This window comes from Peromyscus maniculatus, chromosome 1 (genome assembly GCF_049852395.1).
Source record: "Peromyscus maniculatus bairdii isolate BWxNUB_F1_BW_parent chromosome 1, HU_Pman_BW_mat_3.1, whole genome shotgun sequence".
Lineage (NCBI taxonomy): Eukaryota > Metazoa > Chordata > Mammalia > Rodentia > Cricetidae > Peromyscus > Peromyscus maniculatus.
The window spans coordinates 185,218,978-185,245,320 of record NC_134852.1 but is presented as its reverse complement, the minus strand read 5'-3'; the positions used below and the strand labels follow the sequence as shown (position 1 = coordinate 185,245,320).

General features: G+C 42.8%; 1 long non-coding RNA gene across 2 annotated transcripts; it reads right to left on the bottom strand.

The window, feature by feature from the left end:
* Positions 1 to 16: 16 nt before the first annotated feature.
* Positions 17 to 25,576, bottom strand: LOC121825913 (uncharacterized). 2 transcript variants are annotated; one of them, XR_013048144.1, is made up of 3 exons: positions 24,658 to 25,576; positions 22,089 to 22,261; positions 17 to 673 (listed from the first exon to the last, which is right to left on the bottom strand). It is a non-coding gene; the product is annotated as an uncharacterized LOC121825913 (long non-coding RNA). The 2 variants fall into 2 exon arrangements; XR_006068284.2 differs by having other exon boundaries at positions 22,097 to 22,261; positions 24,658 to 25,574.
* Positions 25,577 to 26,343: the final 767 nt, after the last annotated feature.

Sequence of the window (26,343 nt, the reverse complement as noted above, 5' to 3'; positions counted from 1 at the left end):
ATGTCACTTGGCAGAAACTTAGCATGGAAAAGGTAGAATTCCACAGAGGCACAGAGCTGAGTATTGTCTTAACACTTTCAAAAGAAGTCACAAAGTAACTTTCCTATCTCCTTGGGCTCTAACCACATAATCTTCTGTATGTGTCTACCAGTTTCCACTCTACGGTCTATAATAATGCCACCATGATCTACACATCAGTGATGGTATCTACTCAGTTAGATGATCTGTACAGTTCCTTTTTAGATGTCAGCAATGGGTATTGATGAACCCCAGCTTCAGAAGGGGGTTCTGTCTTCCCCTTGGCTCCCTATTCCTGTACATCAACTGTTCATATGATCCTTCCCAGTGGCTGGTCTCTGTTATTCGTATTTTTCTCTCTATATTGGTTTAAACTGAACAAGTCTGCCAATGCTAGCCTTGAAGTCCACAGGATCCACCTGGCATGTACTTGACACTAACAATGGTTTCCAGCCAGCTTTCCCAGCATCTGCAACTCACCACCTTCTTGGGATTTCCAGATGGGACAGATCTCAGATCTCACCAGCATCTTGGTCCAAACATGGCAGATTGTAGCATGCCTTTGATGGTGCTGTCTCACCACAGCCATTGGAGGTGGAGGAGAGTCTAGTGGCCTCATACCACTCACAGACTGCCTCTAGGTTTGGATCAATTCCTATAATGATAGAACGAGCAACAACTCCTTTTACTAAGAAGTAGACTTTCAGGTTTTGCTTTCATGGAATTATACATGAATACCTCATATGGTCAAAAGAAGGAAGCTCTGCACGCCTATATTTAAATGTTGCAAGTAATTCCCACTCGCTCTAACTCCATCCAGATGTGGGTACTCAGTGCCCATGTAAATTAGATGGCTTCCTTTTCGGCCTTGTCAAGAATCTGCACTCTGACTCACACAGGGGAAAAAAATGGAAAGAATGTGTGGCAACTCCACACAGGACATGCTATTTTAATAGTACACGCTCTGTTGAAGGGAAAACCAGGGCTTTTGTACTGCAAACAACAGCATTTGCATTTCGAGGGGCTAGACACTATTGCTCAGTACCAATCATGTCAACATGGCCTTTCGTCCTGGCTGACAGCTATTCCCGTAGCTGAATTTCTGGTTTGGGTTCTAAGTATTCTTGACTAAGAGCCACATCTGTTCTCTGTCCCCAGCCTTGCTGCAGGGACTTTCTAAAAGGGAATAATTATTTTGAGATAATGGGCCCTCTGTAGTGCCTACAGCACTTTCCATTCTATTCTCTCTCTCTCTCTCTCTCTCTCTCTCTCTCTCTCTCTCTCTCTCTCTCTCTCTCTCTCTCCCCTTTCCTCCCTCCCTCTCCCATAGTGAGCTTAAGTTGGGCAAATGTGGGCACCAAAAACTCAATGCAAGAAGCAATTCACATTGCCCATCATGTTTTATGTTTCATAGAATGTCTCATTATAATGCATGCCACTAAACTACATTTTGCTAAATTTGGCTCTTAGAAAATGGAGAAGGAATGGAGGGAAGGAAGCAGGAAAGGAAGAGGAAGGAAGCAGGGAAGGAAGAGGAAGGAAGGAAAGAAGGTGGGAAGAAAGGAAAGAAGGAAGGAAGGAAGGAAGGAAGGAAGGAAGGAAGGAAGGAAGGAAGGAAGGAAGGAAAATAGAAACCCCTCTTCTTAGCTTTTCTTGGCCACTTCCTGGCTGCTCTTTGAGAAAGCCTGCTCCCTGTCTGACGGAATGGAAATAGTTTTCAGTCTTTACCCAATGCACCTTTTTTTCAGGAGACAGCAGGGAGGAGAAGATCCACAAACGGTGGGGGTGCCTGTCAATGCCAGAAATTTATTAGTATTTAATCACATTGCCAGGATGGCATGCTAGCAGTCCCTGGCCCTGCTCCAGGTCTGTTACCCACAAGTCTTGCCCTCACCCATCCCAGAGTCTGCCTGAGACACAATGGGGGCCATTGTGCGTGTGTGCTTATCCCCAGCTGAATGTGTTGATGAGAAGTGGGAATCGGAGAAAAGAATAACTCATAACCGAGCACGTGTCGTTAAAGCACAAATGCCCTAGGATGATAAAAGCTCATGCTGCTGCCCAGGTTCTTGGCACATTCCAAGTGCTCGCTTATGCAACATCACAGTTGATCCCTGCAGCCATTCCATGAAGAGGGCCTGGAGAGCTGCACCAGGTTTCACAGATGAGAGAAATGAAGCAGGAGTGTTAATTTGCCCACGATCACACAGCTCTGAACAAGAGAAAGAAAGGAGCTGAGTCCCTAGTCTCAAAGTTCACGATGCCTCCTGTGCACTAGAACACTTCAGCTCAGAAACAAATAGGACCTCTATTCTCTGTGCTGTTAATGTTAATGGCAGCCCAGTTAATGGTCTGCTTCTGTGTATTCCAGATGTGACCATGTGCATCAAAACCCTCAAAAATATGCATGTGCTTTATAAATAAACTTTTAATTTTGAGAAATTAGATCTCAAAAGAATGGCCCGTGTGCATGTACATATATATCCATGTAAATAAAATATTAGTTTATCATAGCCAGGAAATCATGTTGACATGTAACATTGATTGATGGAGATTCAGGAAGATCTGAGATGTTTTCAGCAGTGACATTAGCTGCAAGATAACTTACGCTGTGCTCAAAACTGAGGTTAAAATGAGAAGGGTGTATGTGGAACTGATAAGGTGGTAGAGATGACCATGTCTATGTCAGGGGTGTGAAGAAGCAGACTGAGGACCAAAAGTGTCCCAGGAGGTGTCCTACCCACAGAGTAGAAGCCAGGCATGTCAAGGTTAGCCTTGGGCAAGTAGTAGAAAGATGCTGAGGCAAAATGAAGGTGTTTATATGGAATCAATCACAACCCCAACCCTGGAGGCATGAGTAAGGAAGAGAGAGAGAGATGGGCAGGGCAACTAAGAGATTTATCTCAGTAATTCTGCAACAGTCTGGGACCCAAGGAACACTTTGGGAGAAGGCAAGTCATATGGAGGAAAGACATAAGATTGCATAGCTCTGGCTCCATGTGGAGCCTGGTCAGCCACGGAGAGTGGGAAACTGGGCTGGAGAAGCAGAGGGGACGACAGTGCTGCCCAATGCACACACGGGCTACCCTGATAACCAGGGCAGCAATAACTGAGGAAGGGTTCCTGAGCACAAGTATATCAGCTTTCAGGCATACAGGAAAAAAAAATCTTGGGGACCATGAGGGGTGGAACTACAGAGAGGCCACTGGAATGGAACATCATAGTTTATAATATACCATAGCAAATGCCCACCATAAGAGATGCCTTACAGAAGGGAGAATGTGGCCATCTGAAGGAATCTTATAGACAGGTGTGCTAGCAAACACTTGGGAGGCAAGATCATCATTAGTTAAATGCTAGCCTGTGATACACAACAAAACACAAAATAACAAGGAAAAACCTGAGAGAATATTTAAAAATATTAAAACACTGCTCAAGGATGACATTTAACTATAAAAATGTGACAACACATTAACTTTGTAAGTTCAAAACACATAGGTATATATACCCTATGTATACATACATTTATATGTATATGATCTCTATATGTGTATATATAATATATACAGAAATCTATACAGATGTGTAAGACCCTTACAAGATAATGACCATAATAATAATCAAATATCTCTTGATTTCCCTGTTAAAGGTCCTTAATAAGAAAAACTTAACCCCCTTTATTTATCTTAATGTTCTTTTTTCTTTTTACTTTTTAAATTAGTTCTTTGAGAATTTTGTACATATTTGCCACCTTCCCCCGTCTCCTCCCAGATCCATCCCCTCTCATTCCCTACCACGCAGTTGTTTTTGAAGATCCATGAAATACAGTTTGTGCTGCAGTTATGTTCTCAGGTATGTGGCCTTACTCTGCAGTTTAGCACAGCTGTTGATGGCTTCCCTGAAAGGAAACCGACTCTCTCTCTCTCTCTCTCTCTCTCTCTCTCTCTCTCTCTCTCTCTCTCTCTCTCTCTCTCTCTCTCTCTCTCTCTCTCCAGCAGCTACCGTTTAGGGAGCTTCCAAAGAGATGTCTTTGGTAGTCCTGCAGTGGTCCAGTCTCAGCATCCCGGTTCTTCCTGCCATGGTCCACCTGTCCACATCCTCTGACTGAAATGCCAAGCTCACGGCTGCTTACAGTCAAAACCCACTCATCTGTGTTAGTGATTCACTTCCAATTTGGGGGGGAGCCAAAAACACCCCTGGGTTTGGTTCTGAGGTTGGAAAAATGTCTCCCTTTCAAGTTCTGTGCCACGCTTTGACACCTCGCCCAGAGACTGGCAGCCTCACTTAAAACAGCTCTATGAGTTTTGGCCTTCGGTCCTCTCACTGTGAAAGTTGAAATTCAATAAAAGGCCTGGGCAGGGATAACACACTATGCTATTTACTCCACCCTTCTGCTCTCCTCATCAGTCCAGATGCCCTTCCCTGCTATAGACAAGTGACATTTGCAAGGAGAGGAGAGGCTGGAGGGTGTTTTCAGCACTCACAGAGTCTTTAGTCCTTGGCTCCACCCATAAAAACGCCAGGCTGTAAGAAAGAAAGTTAGAAAGAGAGTCGTGTAAGGGTGGAGTGGGAAGAGCCTTTGGGGTGACTGCTCAGTGGTAAGAGCACTGCAGGCCTGAGGACTTGAGAACGAATCCTCAGCACCCATGGAATAACCCGGGTGAGGTTGTACTGCCAGTAACTCCAGCATTGGGGGGGGGGGGGGGGCAGGGACAGGTAGAACTCAAGGGCTTGCTGGCTGACCAGCAAGCTAAGCAGAAAGGATTCAATAAGAGACCTCTGTCCTCTTCATGTGTATCCACAGACATGCACACTTGCACACTCACACATGTGTGGACACATACACACACTAGTTCCAAGAGGATGTAAACAGTTCCCTTTTTTCCTAAGGTCTAGACTAGGTTAAAGACAGCCCTCAGGAGGAAGACAGAGATGATCCAAGACCCAAACTGCAATCCTCATGGCCAGCAAGGGCTGATCAATATGGAATTCTTGTGTGCTATGGTTTCCATGTATGAGAAAGTACATTTTCTGACCTGCAACTCCTGTTCAGCCATATTTAACTTCCTCACCACTCCACGGCCTCCCATCAACTTAACGCTAGCTTGCTGTATGACCAAGGCCAAGTAGGACACACGTTCCAGGGCCAAGCATGTGCCATTAAACAAAGAACAGGAGCTGGTACTGCCCATGCCTACTTCCTCTCCCAAACTTGCCATCTAGTAATATTCTACCCAGTATTCACATGAAGAAGGATATGGACCGAGACTTAGTGGTCTTACTGGGATTCATGGTTCTTTCTCAACATAGGAAGATCAGGAATAAAAAAGATGGCTCAGCTGTTAATACTGCTACTCTCACAAAGGGTGAGTTCAGTGCCCAGCACCTACATTGGGTGGTTCACAGCTGCCCATAACTCCAACTTCAGATGACTGTATGGCCTCTTCTGGCCTCCTTAGCCATCTGCATTCACCTGTACATCCTCACATTCAGATATACACATACACATGTAATTTAAGTTAAGGAATGGAAAATAGACTCTTGCCCCCAAGACTCTAGGTAAGGAATGCTGCCAGAGTTGTTTTCCTTGAGTGGTAAAATTGTAGGTCTTTTGTTATTGTTGTTCTCTCTCTCTCTCTCTCTTTCTCTCTCTCTCTCTCTCTCTCTCTCTCTCTCTCTCTCTCTCTCTCTCTGAGTGTGTGTGTGTGTGTATTCTCTCGGGTGTGTGTGTGTGTGTGTGTGTGTGTGTGTGTGTATGTGTGTGTGTGTGTGTGTGTGCATGTAATTTTTCACATTTTTTTCAAGACAGGGTTTCTCTGTGTAGTTTTGGTGCCTGTCCTGAATCTAGCTCTGTAGTCCAGGCTGTCCTCGAACTCACAGAGATCCGCCTGGCTCTGCCTCCCTAATGCTGGGATTAAAGGCATGAACCACTGCCACCTGGCATTTTTTCACATTTTATAAGTAGATAATATATTTGAAATCAAGTTAAGCATTTCAAGTAATTATTTGGGATCATATTTTAATGAAACCAAAAAGGAAAGAAAAGGAAAATCCCATCCCAGCTCCTACCTAAAGGACTGTGCTCCTTGCCGGCTGATGATAGCTAAGTTGAAGGCCTTTAGGAAGTAGTGCTTTTGTGCCACAGAAAGGAACTCTCAACCTTCAGCCCAGTGCAAAAAAGAACAGAATAAATTTTCAACAAGAAAATGTTTTCTTCCAGCTTTCCAAAAAACAGAATGAGGCCACTGGTATACCTAAGCAGCCACTGGAGACCCCACAGAAAATCAAATCCATAGCAATAGGACTCTGGTGGGACACCCTTGGAGTATCCCTAGAGGGTTAATTTGAGTGAAAATGGTCTCCTAGAGGCTCATATGCTTGAATGCTTAGTCCTCAGTTAGTGGAACTGTTTGGGAAGGACTAGAGGGATGGCCTTGTTGGAGAAGGTGGGTTGCTGAGGGTGAGCTTTGAGGTTTCATAAGCCCATACCTAGTCCGGGCCCAAGAGCGTTCTCACTTTCTCTTGCTCTCTCTGCCTGTTTCTGTCTCTTTCTCTCTGTCTCTGTCTCTCTCTCTGCCTGATACCTGTGGATCAGGATGTGAAGCCCTCAGCTTCTGCTCCAGCTCCATCCCTGTTCGCTTCCTGCCATGATGATCATGGACTCACTCTCTAAAACTATAACAAGCCCCCAATTACATGTTTTCTTTTATAAGAGTTACCTTGGTCATGGTGTCTCCTCACAGCAATAAAACAATAACTAAGACATCTGGTAAAGGGGAGGAAATGGCTGAAACAGTATTTGCCAATGTGTTTGTGAATATCTTTGGCCATGGAAGCTTCTATTCATCTTGAAGGATTAATGGTATACAGATGGGTAATTCTAAGATACAGAGTCATCACCTCAGTCTGAATTGGTGAATTCCTCAAACGACCATGCTAGTGTTTTCTATGGCCGTGGCCCTCAGGACTGTACTCTGTGTCTTTCCAGAGAAATTAAGAATTTCGTTCAAGAACATTCCTGCACAATCACATGGCATGAAGGACCACACCTTTGTTTATTTTCATTTTGTTAATTTCTTGTTCTTTCATCAGCCATCCCAAAACCATTTTTATAGCATTTATTTTTATCATAAAATTTTATTTTTAAAAAATACTTCTCATAAGAAATAATGAGTTTCAATATGTGGTTTTCATATGTATAAACCATTGTACCTTGCTCTTATCTGTACCCCTGCCCTCCCCAATCCCTCCACTTGGGATTCTGTAAATCCCTTCTTTCTGCCAAATAGCCCTCTTTCTGCTTACTACATACATACATACATACACACACACACACATTGATTTAAGCATAAATTCTGCATATTTTGTCTCACTTTTACCTCACCCTCTTCCTTTACACTTCTCCCCTACTCATATTTTTCCTTTTACTTTCATGCCCGTGTGTGTGTGTGTGTGTGTGTGTGTGTGTGTGTGTGTGTGTGTGTGTGTGTAGATATTTACATGTGTACCTATTTAAAGATGTTCCTTTGATGGACTATGGAATGGTGCCAGATAAAACCAAAAGAAAAAAATCAATGATGACTGACAAGAGATCTTAGGAAATCAAACAGCTTCAACAATTCCTGCCAATCAGCTCTGAGTGACAACAATACACAAAGGTATGAGATACTGATTTTACGTTTCCAGTCGGTTTTATACTTCAAAAATATATTTATTTAGCAAAAAGTAGATTGAAAAGGTGTATGTTAACTGGAATGAGCGATGGTGTTTCAGATATATCTTTATATGGAACAAATAGGTGGGGAATTAAATGCTACCTACATAAGCACACAATCTTGTATGCTGGCTTTTGCTGTGAATGGGCCATTTTCTTAAAAGACAACAAATAAATTTGGTAAGCATTGACCTCAGTTATTAAGGTCTGCAGAGCAAATACCTAAATCAAGGCACAAAGAAAAGGTGAGGCTAAAGAGAGACAACACCTAGATGTGAGACGATCCAATTTGCCCAAGAGAGGAAAAGAGAGAATGTCCTTGAAATGACAAAATAGCTTTCTTTGTTTCAAACCTATTTCTAGGCATAATAGTATGTGTGATGGATGGGCCTTAAAATACTTTAATAGCAGTCATGAAAAAGGTAAGTCATCCGTGTATCTTAAGTGTGTCCTCCATAGTAATGACTTTAAAACTCAACACATGTAACTTGTGACAAGATGCTTTCTCCTTGTGAGAAAACCCCACAATTCCTTGCCTCAAATGAAATTCTAAACTAGAGCTCCTAAGGGGAAACCCACGGCCAGTGAGTGTCATGGCAACAAAAAGGGGGATACTTGAGTGTTTACATGCAAGCAAGTGTGCAAAATGCTTCGACTGAACCATGGCACAACTGTAACGGGCAAGAACAATCAACAGGCGACTACAACATAGTCTCTTCTCCCAAACCTGAGTTTCCCCCTTTCCTTTGGTGATGTCTTGATGACTTGCCTTGCTGTTCTTATGGTCATCCAAAGACATTACTGACCTTTGTCCTCTCCAAACCTTCTCTTGCATAAACAGGAGTCAGTCTTACCAAATCCTTCCTGAAGAAGACATAATTAAAGAAATCTTTGTCCTTGAAGGCAGAAATGTCAACTGAAGCATGATTAATTGATCTTCTACCTACTGTGAAATTTAATCTGCATTTGTTTTTTAGAGAAGACTTTTTAACGCTGCTGGGGATAAGAAGGGTGAAGCTTGCCCTGTGCTCAGGGGTGGGGCATCTGCTCTTTCAAAACTATAGGTTAGAGGAACAGTTCTTGTCAGGTAGCACTGTGGGAAGGAGGGTGCGGCTAAGTCTCCCTGTGTCTCACCTACCCCCCACCCCCCACCCCCCACCCCCCACCCTCCTCCTCTGAATCTCCAGCCCCATTTGGGTTACATTCTCTTCCAGGAGGTTCCTGAACTTCCAACTCTGGTTCCTCACTACATTCACGGGGAGGGGGGTTGCATTTACTATAAAGTGGCAAGGCTACTTCATAGCAGGTATTTTGTTTAAGATGAGGTATATGTGTGATTTCTGGAACATAAGACACAATAGGATGCAGATGGAAGGACAAAGGGAGAGAAAATGATAAATCTACCAATACCTACCTGGCAAAAGCTTATGAAGCTGCATGTGTGAGTTGAATGTGCCTTGTCTGAAATGCTTGTGACCTGAAGTGTTTGAGTTAAATTTTCTTGCATTTTGGAATATGCAAATTCCAAATAAAATATCTTAAGAGATGGGGCTCAAGTCTAAACCGAAAATTTATTGCTATCTTCTTCTTGTGTGTGTAAACATATATATACAAACACATATACATATGTGTGTGTGTATGTATGTATATTACCTCCAGGGATTATATACAATATTTTAATGTGTGTGGGCTTTTACTAGGATCCATCACACAAGGTTAAGTACCTAATTTTCCACTAGGGATGTCATGTTCTTATTCAAGAAGTTTTGGATTTATGAACATTTCAGATTTCAGATGAGAGAGAGAGAGAGCATATTTTAATTTAAGGGAATTAACCTCCATAGGCAAAATGAGCAAATTTAGGGGTCCAAATTGAACAGGTTTAAGCAAGAAGAATTTACAGCACATGCCAAGGACTTGGAGCTTTGGGCAGGGTAAAAGTAAAATAAAGGTTTCGAAAAAGAAAAAGCAAGAAGAGACCTTGACAGCCAAAGGTACATTTTGAGGGGTGGAGCAGAGCATGTCACTCTCTTCTAAGGGCAACTTGGATAGCTGAAGCTGGTGAGTCAGTTCTGGAGTTCCTGGTCATGACAAACCTCTGCACAGGAAGAGACGTGTCTGTGTGTGTATGGGTAGTGGCTTGTTCGCTCAGCATTTTACTCATGTGACAGAAATGTTTTACTGCCTTACTGTCTTTGCTTTCCATTAAGTTACAGGATTCAAACAATGTAGAATCCTAGCTTACTTCCATTCATGCAACGGCAAGTCAAAAGCCACAGTGACTGTGTTTATGAAATGCAGATACATTTCAAAACAAAACAGGAGCCATGCCTTGCCTCTTGCAAAAGCAATTGCGAAGAATCGTAAGTAAGTTGACACAGTCTTCACTCAGTAAGATGCTTTCATTTTGTTTGGTCTGTATCCCAAATTGTGTTTTGTTTTAGAATTCTGCTCATTTTCTTTCCTTGCAGAGGAGCTATTTAAGGCCAAGTCTCAATTTCCCCAAACACACTGGTTAAAAATGAATTATTGATTAGAGAGAATGAAATGCTATCATCCTAGATATCTCGTTTTATTCCCCGGTTCCAGCTGTGGGCTTACCACTAGTCCTTTCTAATTTCTGTCTAAAAAACAAATGTACTGAAGGAAGGAAGAGACTGAGCTTGCAGCCAGTGGGTGTGGACGGCAAACTGCAAGACTGTTGATCTGGTGGAATCCTTTCAAGATGGCGTTGCAACAGAAATTGGTCATGGCAGTCAGAAAGCAATCTATCATGCCACAGGCTTATATGGGTGGTGGCTGGTGACGGACTAATATAATAAGAAGTTTTAATGAGTGAAAGTCAAGAAGGACTGAAAGAAGAAACGGACGCACAGCTCTGACTGCAGACGCTTTGGCTCCAGAACTATACAGAAAGCCATGCTGGGAGTCGGGAATGTTGTGAGAAATACAGTGAGGGAAAAAGTCCTATCTGTTTACAAGCTGGATAAACTTGGATAACATGGAGATGCTCTGAGACTGAGTCATGAAGCAGGGCAAGGATTACCAGGACTGACCATTAGAAGGAAACAAGAAGTAGCCAGGAGGAACCTCAGCTTTTTATTTTTATTTCCCTTATGATGTAGAGAAGATAGACCAACAGACATGGGCATTAAAGAAGCCATGTGGAGATAAAATATTCATAAATCCTAAAATTAGTCAAGCCACCTTTAGAGGACCACATCAGTATAGTGCTTCCAGCATGGCAGGTCAGAGCTGGGGCAGTGTGCCCATGCAGGCTGCGGCTGTCAATCTCAGATGGTCATCAGAAAGGGGACATATTATTCAGGAACAGAAAAGTAGCCACCATTAGGAATCTAGGGGGTGTCTTTTATGTCTTTTTGATGTCATGAAGAGGCAACGCTTCCTTAATGGGGGAAAAATGGATCCTGCCTTAAACAAAGATAAGGAGAAGCAATACTTTCTGGTGAAGTTTCAGATCAACACAAATGATCAAGCAAGTCATAAGAGCTTTCACAAACAAGTCCCAAATGCCATCTCTAAGAGCCTGTGGGGATGAGAATTGGAGCTGGGAGATAAAGGTAGGAGGTAGATTCTAATGTGGTACTATATAATAACCCTAGAAATAGTATTCTATATTTACATTGTAACTTGCTCATTATGTTATGTATTTCTAAAGGTCTTTATAGATGCAAGCTTTTGCAATGTTCTTTTGAAGGATTATCTCATTTAATTCCTAGAATCAAAATACTTACTTTCAAATTCCACCTTCTCCAACTCTTACTCATGGTGATCTTTGGCCAGTTATGCCTCTGAGCTGAAGTCTCATCATCAGTGAGACAAGGATAATCAAAGCTGTAACTTTCAAGGTGAGGACAGTAAAGCTCACTATGCAGCTTGCCTAACACCAAGAGTGCAGGCCCTCACAGATGGAAAACAGAAAAGATATCACCTGACTGGGCATGGTAGCGGGGCACACTTGCAATCCCAGCTCTCGGATGCTGAGGTGGGGTATCGACATGTCTGAGGCCAGTCTGGGCTACACAGAGTGTCTCAAAAGAAAATATTTTATCCAACCAAACCCAAAGAGTTTTGGACAGCGGTGTCCTGGAGCCCTGTGTCCATGTGTTTACACCCCATCAGAGGAACTAATGAGTTTCAGGGGTTTGTTTTGTTTTTGTTTGTTTATTTTTGTTTTTTTCCCCAAAGGAAAAATCTGACAGAAAAATCTTCCAGTGTTTGTTTTGTATCTCAGAGGCAGAACCATGTTGATTGACATCCAGAAAGATTCAGGTTTTATAGTGGGGAGAGATAGCCAGGTCTAAAAATACAAGAAGTGGGCACTGCTCATCGGAGAAAGATTTGATCCAGAAGCCTGGACACATCCACTCGTGCTAGAGCCAAGTGTACATGCTGTCCCCGGGGTCACATCACACAGCCCACCCCATCAAACATCGATGTTCTGGAGTCCCCCTGGACTGACTCACCGTGGAGAGAGTTGAAGATCTACCCCTTAAGGTGCCTAAGCCTCCTTTTAGACCACGGCTGTCAGTGCCCGGAACATGTGCTAATGGATTGCAGGCAGCCTTGCCTTTCAAGTCAGAGAGTACTGGGCATGGCAGCCCTTCCCTGGCACCTCAGGGGCATCCTCATGAACAGTATTTATCGGGCTGTGTGTAGTCATCCTCCTGCGGTGTTTCAAAGCTTCTCAGAAAAGGATTTCGAGTAAACCAAAAGCTTCTAGTCTTATTTTTACCTCTTACCATGAGTGGCATCTGGCCACTGCCCACCAATCTGTCTTGTTCCCTCCAGACCCTTTTAACTTGCCTTTTCTCACCTACTATAGGAGCCAAGGTTTGTAAAGTGGATTGTAAAACAAGTATAAATAACACTTTAAAAGGGTGAGTTTTATGATATGTGAATTACGGCTCAATAAAACTATTTTTAAAGTGCATTGCAGACTATAAAATCTTGGGAAAGGTGAGATCGCACCTTGGTCTGTTTATATTGATAATAAACTATTTCACTCTTTTATGTAAAAATTAAGAAGAACAAATGGGCTCTGATAAGACTTAGAATCCTCTGGACAAGCAGTATTCTTCAGAGCTAGTGCCTGGTCTGCACCATAGCTTTTTATTTCCATAGTTTCTTCTTCAGCTTCCTTCTTAATGCTGAAAGTGAAAGTGATTTTAATGAGATGCAGCACACACCTGCACTCCTTGATTAGAGACCCCAGAATCTTTTTCACTCATGGCATTTGGGGATGTGTCAGGTCCTGGGAACCAACATGAATCCCCAAGTAACTTGGGAGCAAGTCAGTCCCCGTATGGATTCTATATGCAAATCGCTATGAATTTGAGTTTTTATGCTTTCTTGCATTTTTTTCATCATATCTCCATGACTGTCAAGTCCAATTGGGCTCCAGAGAAGCATGTAAGAGTCCACTTAGTCCATCTTTGGAAAGCTATCTGTGGTGTGGTGGTTCTTAATAAAAGGATACAGCTTTCTGTTGCATTCTCTAGCACTTTCCCATGGAGAAAGTGGGACCTCAAACTCAAAGTGTAATTGCTCAGGACACAACAGCACCTGGTAATGTATTAGAAACTTAAAACCTTAGACTCTGCCCGGCAACTATGACATTAGAAGCAGCCTTTTAACAAGACTCTGGAGTGATTCGTGTGCACATTAAAGTTTGAAAAGCACTCATCTAGATAGTATTGTACATCAGAACACCCAAAGCACGTGGCATTTCATCCACTGTAATAAGCTTGGCCCTCGGAGCCCTTAGCTAAATGATTCCAGACTAAGAGGCCACTGAGAGCTACATCTCGCTAGCCAAGGCAGAGCTGTGCCAAGGGCTGCTGAGCTAACCTTCAACGCTCTCCTCAAATAGTAAGAGACCATTGCTGCTCTCTTCACCACGGTGGTCAGCTTCAATATCTCTTCTCTGGTAACTCGGAGCTTCATCCGCATGTGTTGTAATGATCAGCCTGCCAGCAACATTCAAAGCTGGGCCTTGTTCCTGGGTTGCAAAACTTCATCCACGTTCTTGTAAAAACCCTCCAGTTCAAACTCAGCTCTACTCATCTTGACATCGACTCATCTATCCCTTCGTTCCCAAGAACAACGTTGCTGTACTTTGTGCCAGGTACTCCTGGCATCTCCTGCATTTCTCATTCACCAACCACTATGTAAACTATTTCATTCCTACCACGCCCATTGGCTTACTTGCTTCCTAACAGCTACCCCTTCTTACATTGTACTGGAAACCTTGTCTAGATAGATGACTTCCATTTTGAAAGAACTAGTACTGGAATTAAGAAGACAAGAGTTAGAATTTTTGAAATAGATGAAGAACAAGCTCTCAAGGCCACAAAGGAAGGATGGATACTCCTAGAATCCACACTGGATTGTGCTCAAGTCCAAAGTCTGTTGACACACTTCAGATCTAGAAAAGTTTTACTGTCTTCTACACTTCAGTCTTCTCAATACTTAAAAAAAAATAAGAAAAATTGTCCAAAATCCTATCTAGTCTTTGATAATTCAGATTCCACAAAAATGGCATCCCAAACCCATTCCCATACAGAAATATTAAAGAATATATTCTTTAGAGATTTGAACTAAGGAAACTGTATACAAGCGTGATTGAGAGCTCTGGTTTTGATACCAGACAGATCTAAAGCTAAGACCTCTTTCAGCCTTGATAAGAAATTTTATCTTTTTGATCCGAAGTTTCATCATCCGGAAAGCAGGGGTGAGAATAGCATCTGTGTTGTGCTTTATAGAGAAATGGAATAATTCGGAAGACACTCTTAGCATAGGACCTCACATAAGGAATGTGTTTAAAGAGAAAATGGCCGTGGTGGTGATAACAGTAATTTTCAAGGTCCCAGTGAAACATACAGGTCTTCCCAGGAAGGATAGCTTCATCCCTCGTATGGGGGAACTAACCAGATATGTGAGATTAGCTGTAAGGATACAGGCTGGCTGATACCAAAGAAGGAATGGTGATAGGTGGGAAAGATGAGAACATTGTCAAGTTGGTGGAAAATGGCACTAAGGGTAATGACTAGAGAAGAGGACTTGGTTTGACAGAAGAAGCGGCGTGGAGTGAAATCCTACCGTGGACAGTGTTTCCAGCATCTTCATGCAGGTGAGGAGGGAAAGAGACAAGACATCGAAGGCATCTCTGGTGAATATTGGCACCTAAAAGAAAGACACATCGTATGTAGCTCCTCTTCAAGATCCACCATGTGGGCCACGGAGATGGCTGAGTGGGTAACGTGCTTACTGTGCGATCATGAGGATCTGAGTTCGATACCCAGAACTCCCTCCCTCCTGTCACCCACATAGACACACACAAAGCAGAGCATGATGCTACATTGCAACTGAAGTGTGAGAGAGGCAGAGAGAGGCAAATCCCTGGAGTCTGGTGGACAGCCAGGCTGAGCTAATCAGTGAGCTCTAGGCCAGTCCTCTGCCCTGCCTTGCATGCTCACACACACAGACACGCTACATAAACATGCACATATACACACTCAAGGATCATCTCAAGAGGTTCCTATTATACACACATGGTTAGCATTTCTTCCCACCCTAATTAAACTGGAGGAAACATGTGATAGTGCTCCTGTGCCTGGAAGATATGCAAGGAGCTAAGATCATATCCTATCCATGAGTTCTGACTCAGATAATCCAGTAGAAACACATTGAGGGTTGTTAAGCATGCCATGTCACTGTTGATCTGGCTATAGTTGAAACTCATATTTTAAGAGCAAAGATCAAGCCCTCCAGGCATGTCAAGGTCTCTGCAGAACTGTGTACTGGTTATTACTCAGACTAAACAATAGAACGAGAGTCCATACAGCCTATGTCCATCCTGATCTCCTTCAACCTCAGGGTTATTCAGAGCAGACAGTGCTGCAGTGTTAACCATTGGAGACAAGCAGTATTTCTAAGAGACCTTCCAGAAGTGGACATAGGGAAGAACTTTTCCTAATTGACTAGCATTTCACCGTTGCTTGGCACACTTCACTTGAGGCTGGGGCATCTGGGGCAAGAGGATCACCTCTGCAGCTTTCTACATTGCCTCAGGCCTGTACCCAAACAAAGCAAAGATTGAATGACAGCAGAGTACTTGGTGTAAGGTGGATTTCAGCAAGATGCCTCAGCAATACTCACATAATACATGCCCATAATAGGAATCGGGCATAATTTCATCATCTGTACTACTAGCAATTTACTAGAAAAAAAAGGAGAAGAAGAGATGGAAGATGGATGCAAACCTTCAGAGCAAACATGTGGTCATGTCCCCTAAGCTGTCACCAGATGGAGAAGGAAGGCAATCAGGCTGGTAAAGAGTGTGGTTTCTTTGAGACAACCACAGGACTTTTTATTCTCAACCTCCTCCTTCCCCTACCCACCCGTCAGAGGTTCAGCAAGTGATGACTGAGTGGTAAGAATATCACCAATCACCCTATGTATTTCTTGGTTTCCAAAGTCCTGACCATCTACTCAGTAAGAATTGCCATACGGGAAGAAGAGACAGGGACCTGCATGGGGTCATGGATGATAAGCAGGTTGCCCATGACATAACAGCAGTCAGCCCTGGTAAAAGGAAGTGTGTTTCAGGGACTCACCTGAGGAAGCCCTTCCCACAGACCTTTGCTGCCCATGCAGCCAGCAATTAGGAGTAGTGAGTGAGGGTCCCTCTCTCTAACTCTTATCTCTGTGTCCTGTTTTCCACCCCACTATTCCAGGAGATATGCCCTGCAGTGGATGTGAATGGCTTTCCTGGAAGTGAGGGGCTCTTGGCCATTCCATGGCTGTCTTGGTTACTTTTCTTGTGGCTGTGATAAAACACCCTGACAAATACAACTATCCTGGCTCACAGTTCCAGAGGACAGTCATCGTGGCAGAGAAGTCAAGGAGGCGGGAACTCAAAGCAGCTCTCCAGGCCACGTTCACAATCCAAAAGTAGAGAAAGGATGGAGGCAAGCTAGTGTTCAACTTACTTCTCCATTTTCCACACTGAAGGGCCCCATCTGGGAAGTGGTACTGCCCATGAATAAGATGGATCTCCCCACAGCAGTTAATGTGATCAAGACAATCCTATACAGTCATGCCCAGAGGCCCATCTCCCCCATGATTCTAGGTCATGTCGAGTTGACGATTCACCCTAGCCACCACTGTGGCTTTCCCTCTATGTTCCTGGTTGACCCCAACCCTTTCCCTTAACACTGTCACGGAGACCACTAACCCACCAACACTTACATCAGCAGAAACTGAGATCTTTTTCTGCTGCTTCGGGACTAGAATGTGTAGCAAGAAGCACTAAATAAGACAATGTCAGGATAGTGATGTGGAGGTAGGTTTTAGCAATGAGCTGGGAGATGAGTCCTGATGTGTAGCATTCACTCATTTCTGGGATATAAATATTCCAAGCACAGTTGATTTTAAATTACTAACAATGTTAATGGACCTGTAGAAATGCCTAAAAATTTAACAATCAAAAGCTACTACTCCAGGGACATTAGGAGCCCCCTGAGAAATGCAGAACTTGGTTTTCTAGTACTATGGTATCTAGGATATGGGAGGAGTCACTCAAATTCTCTCTCAGAGTGCTTATAGGGTAATAATATTCTGGAATGGCTAAGACTTCCTATGGGCTGAACTTGATGACCCTGAAGCAGGCACTGGCTTATTTTCAGGATATAGAAGGTAGCTAGTTTGACCAAAGGTAGATTTTTCTTTCTTATATGTCACTTTAAAAAAAACATTTTTGATGTTTTATGATAACAATCTCACTATGCAACCTAGGCTGGCCTCCAACGTTTGGTAATCCTCCAACCTCAGCTTCCTGAGTGCTGGGATTACAGGCTTGCAACATCACACCTGGCTTTCAGTCTGTTCTTACTTATCAAGAGGGGGTATTTTTAGTTTTATTTTCCAAAAAGATATTAACTAGTCCACAGAAGTTTGGGGTGATGGGCATCGCCAGGCAAGGATCCCAGTAGCAATGTCCTGCACCATCAGGAACTTGACGTGGCACCAGTAACGGCTGGTGGGGAATGAACCAGATATCCCATTACAGGGTCTGCCCCAGGGTGGCCTCTGCCAGCAGTCTGGCTACTTCTACAGACTGAAACAAAGATGAAATATCCACAGGGAGGCCGGAGTGTAGTGCAGGATTTTGATGCCAATACAGAGGAAGCTGACCTAAGCTCCGCTTATAAAGCAAGTTCTAGGCCAGCCTAGGCTACATAGTAAAGCCTACTTCATTTAAAAAAAAAAAACGAAGCAGGGGCGTGGGGGGGAAATAGAGCAGGAAGAAGAAATTCTATACAAAACCCATTTGTTCTGGGCTCTCTTGTAAAGGCATGACTTGGATCTCAGAAAGTGTGTGATTATCAGGGACGTGAGTGGGTCCTGTACCCACCTCCTACCCCTGCAGGAAAGTTTGGGTTTGAGCTCTGCACTAGGGTAAGGAGAATCATAACACAGACATTTTCCAAATAGGAAAGTTAGGGGTAAGCATCATAAACGAAATGTGGTGTGAATTAACTCCAGCCCTCCTCCTTCATAACAGAAAAAAAAAAAAGTTGGCCCTACAATCTGACTTTGCTGTTTCTTAAGTTCTTTCTGCAAAGAAAATGCCATCTTCCAGGGGAGGAATGTGTTGCACATTCTGCCCATTGTTTCCCTGTCTTACATCGCTGTCACCAACTCTGGCAGTGGGGAGTGAACACAGTCATGGCTCCCAGTCCAGCCTACTTGCCTACCCTCTCTCTGTCTCTGTTTTGGCATCTGTAAAATGGGGCACTACTCCTAACACCTTGCTTCATTTGGTTGTGATGAAGATTCAATAAAATCTAGGTAAAGAAATGTGTATGGCATGGGAATGAAACCCTTGTCAAAACTCTTTATGTTGGGCTGTGTGGCAGTGGAAGAAAGTGCCTTCTAGAGTCTGTTTTCTCTTTCCTGAAGATTATGGGTTAGTGATACGGCACAGCAGGCAACGGTGTTTGCCACGAAGCTCAAAACCTGAGCTCTATCCCAGAAACCCACAGGCTGGAAGGAAAGCCGACTCCCACAAATTCACAAGCTGTCCTTCGACCTGTGCATGGGTAATATGCAATGCTTACCTTCCCTCAACACACACCCACAAATAAATAGCAAGTGCAGTAGAATGGTGGTGGTGGTGGTGGTGGTGGTGGTGGTGGTGGTAGTAGTAGTAATAATGGTGGTGGTGGTGGTGGTGGTAGTAGTAGTAATGGTGGTGGTGGTGGTGGTGGTGGTGGTGGTGGTGGTGGTGGTGGTGGTGGTAATCGTGGTGGCGGTGGTAGTGGTAATGGTGGTGGTGGTGGTGGTGGTGGTGGTAATGGTGGTGGTAATGGTGGTGGTGGTGGTGGTGGTAATGGTGGTGGTGGTGGTGGTGGTGGTGGTGGTGGTGGTGGTGGTAATGGTGGTGGTGGTGGTGGTGGTAGTAGTAATGGTGGTGATGGTGGTGGTGGTAGTGGTAATGGTGGTGGTAGTGACGGTGGTAGTGGTGGTAATGATGGTGGTGGTGGTGGTGGTGATTCATGTTAGCATGGTTGCTGTAGTGATTTAATGCATTGTGACAGGCTGGGAATACAGCTAAGTGGAAATATGTGAGCAGTGAATTCCCTGATTTCAATCCACAGCACTACAAGAAAAATAATAATGCTGATAATAATGTAACCTGGCTACATACCAGCTGACTAATAATAATTGCTCAGAAAATGATAGAATGACTTATGCCAACACACAGCATAGCTTACATGAGAATGTAATCCGGTTCCTTACTACTTTTGGCTTGGCTGCCTTCTCAGAAACCAGTATGTATCCTGGCTAAAAGTTTAAAGAGTCACCAAGTTTTCCCTTTTTAACATTTGTATCATATAAAGAATCATTTACACATAAAACCCCTTCCCTGTCTCATTTGCCCCACACCCCAGTCTTTTGAAGCAATCAGAAGAACACTCCATAAGGGAAGTCTACCACAGTCTGCCTGACGAGACCTCGCTTCAACTGCTAAGTGACTGTCAAGGTCCCACAGCAAATTAGCGACAGGACTGAGACCAAATCAGAGGACCTCTGGCTTTGTGTAGTGAGTCCCTCAAACGACATCTGCACTTCGTGGTTTGTTCCTATTTTTCTTCGAGCCGGTCACCCATCCCCTTCCCTAGCCAGCCACTGTGCTAAGTTCTGCTGATGTGAGGGTGAATTAAATAAGGGTTTGCCCTCTAACCAAAATAAGCCAGGAAAATATTCCACCCCAGCCCAGATTCAACAGAAAATGTTTTTACCCATTATGTGAGCCTCAATATTTCAAAACCTGTACTTGCAAGCAGAATAATCAAATTTTAAAGGAGACAATGAATGATTCTCACTGGGGCCATACCTTGTAAAATTAAAAAGAATAACAAAATATGAAAATCACTAAAGTGAAATTTCCAAAGCTTGGGTTTTTTTAACTTGCTGAATTTTTTCTTTTTCTTTTTCTTTCTTTTTTTTTTTTGAAATTAACTATATTGCAAACAAGGTTGGTGAGTTTGCCAAAAGAAATCTAAATTTGATGCCAACATGTATTATTTTCAACACACAAAATCTTTAAAAGCTCTTAAATGTCTTTGACTTGAGGTATCCTTAGACAACTCACCCTCTGGCTTTGCTTTGACCCCAGCCTCTATGAGAAGAAGATATAAAACATTGTGGGTTCCAGAATGTTCTGTCCTTGGAAGATCTCCATTTGATGTTTTTGGCCAAAAGTCCCATTAATTCCCCTATGACTAAGGCACTTTGGGGTCAGCAGAACTTGGGGTCTATGGGGATTTCAGAAGAGGGACAAGCTTGGGCTGCCTGGTCCAGAAACTTGGGGTAAAGCCAGACCCTACTACAAGGATTTAAAAGGGAATTAGCTCAAAGCAGCCTTTCCCTAATAATTTTCCTGAAATTAATACCATCATTCTGCTAACCCAATAATAACAGAGGCTCCCACTTCATAAGAGTTAAGAAGGACCAACCACTTTGCATACAGTTTTTATAAATCCTTATGAATAATAAAGGGGTCATAATTCCTCCTTCAGAGTGATACACTAAGGACACAATGGTTAAGAATGTCCACTAGGGTCATATAAAAGGCAAAGGGAGGGCTTGCCGAGCAATCTGCTCTCCTGACCTCTCTCTTCTCTGCCTCTGTTGCCTCACCCACTTCCCCTTAGGGTGGTGAGACTAGCCCTGAAGATTCTGATACACAGGAATCTTCCATTCTTGTTCTAAACATATTTTCTAATTACCACCTACATACCCAGCACTATATTAGGCACTGAGGAATGTTAACGAAGAATTCTGGGTTTGGCTTCATCTTTGACTTGGGGGAAAAAATGCCTCTTTTTCCAATGATCTCTTTCTTGAGCCACTAAAAATTAGTAGTTCCTTTCTGAGGCTATTGGGTGGAGAGATAAATACTTTTTTTAAAAAAATGCAACTACATTCATAATAGTTTTGAGTCTCATAGATCTCATTTAAGATAATCCCCATCAAAGTGATAATTCAAAGTGTCTGTTCAAGAAATTTGAGTCACCTCATGTGCACTGTATTTTTGTTTTGTTTTTGGAACACCACGAATTGCCTTCTTTCTGTACGCATCTACGTTTCAGCATTTAGTGGTCCCAAAAAGAGTGGGGATGTAGCAACAAGACTGGACCCACTGATGTAAAAATGCTATGACACAGAGCTCCACCAGTTCCCTGTAGAGGGTTTGAGAAGCAGCGACCCTGAAACCTGAGTCCGTAGGGTCAGGGCCTCGTGTTCCAGCTGTCTGTCAGGCTCCACAACAGACCTGACGGGTAACCAGGGTGACATTGGTGTCAGGGCAACATTGAAGAGGTTCAATGTGTAAAAGTGATTATGGGGAAAGGAATCGATTCAGAACCTTGCTCTCTGCATAGCCTTTCTCCAGGCATAATCACCAAGGACCCTGGGAGCTGGCAGGGTCCAGCTGTGCACTGTGATTTTAAAGAATACCAAGCCATTCTTAAAACCACAAAGACTGGTGCTGGCCTTTCTGTTCAAATGTCTTGAGATTCTTGGTTATAATTAGATGTAGATTCGGTGTCCTGAGTAGGGCAGTCAAAATTGCATTGTCCAGGATGTAAAACTAAGAATTGGGTATGGTAAGAGGTAAGATGGAGAATGGGCTTCTAACAAAATGTCTTCAATATTGTATATTTCCCGATATGGACTTTGGAAGTAAAGCTTGACACAATGGAACATTCACATGAAAAGATTTACTTTGAGAAATGGAGACTGATAAAAAGTTCAGTGGACATACACTGGTACCTGTCAGCTTCAAGTCCATGGCCAGTCCTCAGATCCATGCAGATCTGTCCTCTTTAAACTCTAAGCAATATTTCAGTGACTGGATGTCATCTGTGCATTTGATTTGTTTAAATTTTCATCTTCTTTTACTTAGAGAATTAGACCACTGTCTTCTCCCTAAATGACCTAGAAAGGAAAAATACTGTAACAAATTAAATTCTAATGAGTTGTCAAAGATTGTTACACATCCACCTGGATACTACTCAATTTGAGAGGCTGAGTGTTGGACACACCCACTCCATGAAGCAAGATTGTCTGGTAATTCTATCTCAGATTTCACACAATTGAAAGATGGTCTCGTCCATTAGCTCTACTGAGTCAAAGCACTCTCTACCCACCCTTGTGACCAAAGAAAGACTTTCAATTGGCTCATCACCATTAAAATAATTCTTCATCTATTATTTTATACAGAGCCTCAGAGGATGAAGGGTGTATCAGCAGTTCCCAAGCAGCTCGTGAAACTAATGGCAAAGTCAATATGGTGGTGGCAAAGGGATGGGGAATAGTAAATATGAGACCAGCAAAAGATTATCCTAAGTGATCAAAAGCTCAAATAGGATCAATCAATGTAAATTAGGAACAGCCCCAGGCATTTAGTTTTGCAGGAAAATCAAAAGGTGGGCAAACACTTAATTTGTTAAATAATTTAAATAAGCCATAGTAGTTATTATTCCGTTTACTCCTCAGTGCCATTAGCAAGGTGGACACTTACATGTCCCAGCCATGGGACTCTTGTCTCCCCTTACTGATCTTCTCCTCTTCCTGCTCCCTCCTCCTCTCTTTCTCTTTGTCTCTTTTTACTGACTTTTACTCCCCCCCAAAAAAAAAATTTACCCCAATGATGCTGGTCTCTTGTTTAATCACAGCTGATTTCTCAGTCCTAATAAAGCAGAGATATCACTTCCATGATTCCTTCATTAAATTACATCACAGCCCCAAGAGAGTCTTTGAGGGACCCCCAAACTTCCTTCTTAAATTTTGTAAGGCTTCCCATGTCTACATAGCTCTCTGCACTGCTGTCCAAGTTCCCACAGCACCTCATTTCTTTCTGAACATTTCCAGCCTGTTCCCACAGTTTCCGAGGGCCTCCCCCAAAAGCATTAGGGTCAGATCTACCACAGTAATATCTCATGTTCCGGATACCAATTCCTGTCCTGTTACTGTGAGACCACACTAACCAAAACCAACTGGGGAGCTTTTTATCTTATACTTTACAGTCCACCATCAAGGGATGCCAGGGCAGGAGCCCAAGGCAGCAGCAACCTGGAGGCAAAAATGAACTAAAGCAGAGACCGTGGGGAAACACTTCTTATTGGCTTGCTTTCAGGCTCACATTCAGCTATCTTTCCTCTACAGCCCAGGACCACTAGTCCAAGGGTGGCATTGCCCACAGTAGGTCAGGCCCTCCTCTATCAATTACCAGACAAGAAAGTGCCGTACAGCTATGCCAAGAGACCAATCTCATGATGGAAATTCCTCAGTTGAGGTTTCCTGTTCTCACATGACTCTAGCTTGTGTCAAGTTAGAAAAACAAAACAAAACAAAAAAGCTAAACAGCACAGGACCCCAAATACACGTGACCAAATAAAAACCTCTCCAAATATATATTCAAAATACCAAAAATACAAAATAAAGAAACAATATAAAGATGCCAGGGAAAGGCACCATTCACAAAGGCAAACCCATCAGAGTAACACCAGATACCTCATCCACAACCCTAAAAGCTGGGTAAGCCTGAAGGGGATAAGTGGATAACTGTCAACCAAGACTGTAACAATACCCAGCGCAGTTTTAAAACTGACAGAGAATAAAGGCATTTCAAGAAAAGCACAAACCAAGGCATCATAACCAGCAAGCCAGTGGTATAGAAGATGCCTAAATGAATACTGTGTACAAAGGAGGAAGACGGTGGCCTCAGACATTGGAGGAACAGATGAATAAAGGAGACTTTAGAAAGAAAACCAGTATATCAGCAAACACACAGGAAGGAGAATATATAGAATAAAGTTGGCTTTATTCTAAGAATTCAACATTGGCTTAATATTAGAAAATCAATTTTTTGTGTTTTTTGTTTCTTTGTTGTTATTGTTGCTATTGTTGGAAACAGGGTTTCCCTGTGTAGCCCTGGATCTCACTCTGTAGACCAGGCTGGCCTCGAACTCACAGAGATCCGCCTGCCTCTGCTTCCCGAGTGCTGGGAATAAAGGTATGTGCCACCACCACCCGGCTAGAAAATCAATCTTATTCATTCCATTCAGGGGTTTTAAAATTATATTATCTATAAATAAAAGACACATTACTCAACATACATTCATAAAATTGGGCTTTTGGTGTGTGTGTGTGTGTGTGTGTGTGTGTGTGTGTGTGTGTGTGTTTTCTTCGTTTTGAAAAACTGTACATAGAGGGGATTTTCTTACTATGAGAAAGGATAGCTAAAAGAAGACTCTATATAAAATGAATGGATAGATAGATAGATAGGTAGATACATACATACATACATACATACATACATACATACATACCATGCTTTGTGGTGACATGTTGACTCTCTCTGTAGTTTGTATATTTCATTTAGTCTCCAGGGAACTGAGTGGGAAAAGCAGAGCCCATTTCATCTGTCACATGATCTGCATTGTCAAGAGTCAAGAACTAGAAACCTAACCACTTCAAACTTCAAATTCACAGGTTTCTGAGCCTAAAAATAGAAAAAAATCCCCCCCCCATCCCAGAGTGTCCCCAAAACTCTGCTCAGATAAATAATTCAGTCTTTGGGGCCAAAATAAGTGTGAGTTTTTCCTAGGGTATCTAGAGCCCGGAGACTAGGCTTTAACACAATCCATCTCTAAACACCAGCTGAATGTCCTTTTGAGGAAATTTAAAAATAATAGTCCCTTGTCAGCACAAACTCTCTTACTAAAGCTCTACACAGAGTGGGAGTAACAGGTGGTCAAAACAGGAGGTCAAATCCAGCTCCTGTTAGGGCAAGGAGATGGTATGTCCTTAACAGGAAGTTACACAATGCAGACTGGGTGTATGCCAGAGGCTTAGGTTCTCACCACAGTCCACAAGCCCTCAGGGAGTGGAAAGAGCCTTGGGGATGTGGCTCAGTTGCAAGAATGCTTGTCTAGTATTTACAAGGTCCTGAGTCAGTCCCCCAACACTACACAAACCAAGTGTGGTAACATACATCTGTGGTCTCAGCACTTGAAGGGTGAAGGCAAAGGGATCAGAAATCCAAGGTTATCTTTGACTATGTATGGAGTTTGAGGCTATCCTAGGAATCATCAGACCTTGTCTCTAAATAAATGAATGAGCAGAGAATACCATAAACTAATTGATTCAATCGGCAACCACTCAGCAAATGGTATGAGTTAGGTACCTTTGTTAGCAATTGGAGTAACAACACTGAAAGGCAACATCCTAACTTGAAAGATCCTTGAACGTAGTCATGGAAACAGGGCCATCAACATACAACAAAAATAATCACTTCACAGACTTTTAAGTGAAGGCAAAGCCCTTGAGAAGTAATCGAGACAAAGAAATTATCATCAAAGAAGTAGCATATGTTTGATGATCCATGATGTTTGAGAATGGCCAGTTAATTGGATGGAAAGTTATAAATTTTTTAAACTCGGAAAACAATGCCTTTGAAATCTCTGACAGATGTTGTCAAGATTCCTATGAACAGATGTCTATAAAACACCAAAAACAACCTATTGAATAGTTCTCAGTGGTACCAGTTGCTTTTTTCATCAACTTTATGCGAGCTAGAGTTATCTGGGAAGAGGAGCCTCTTTTCAAAAATGCTTCCATGCAGATTGACTATAGGCAAGTATGTAGGGCATTTTCTTGATTAAAGACTGATGCAGGAGGGCCCAGTGGATTGTGGATTGTGCCATCCCTAGGCAGATGGTCCTGGGATATATAAGAAAGCCTACTGAGTGAGTCAGGGAGCAAGCCACTACACAGTCATCTTCCATGGTCTTTGTTTCAGTTTCTGCCTCTGTTTCCTGCCTGCCTTTCCTCCATGATGAACTGTTGCCTGGAAGTATGAGATGAAAAAAATCCCTTTTATCCTCAAGTTACTTTTGGTCATGGTCATGAAAAAAGAAACCTAAGATACCTGCTCTCTCCATTGGTTGTTATTTTACTGAATCTATAGATGAACATGTTGACAGTAGATCTGTGGGGAACATGCATCTTTGCCA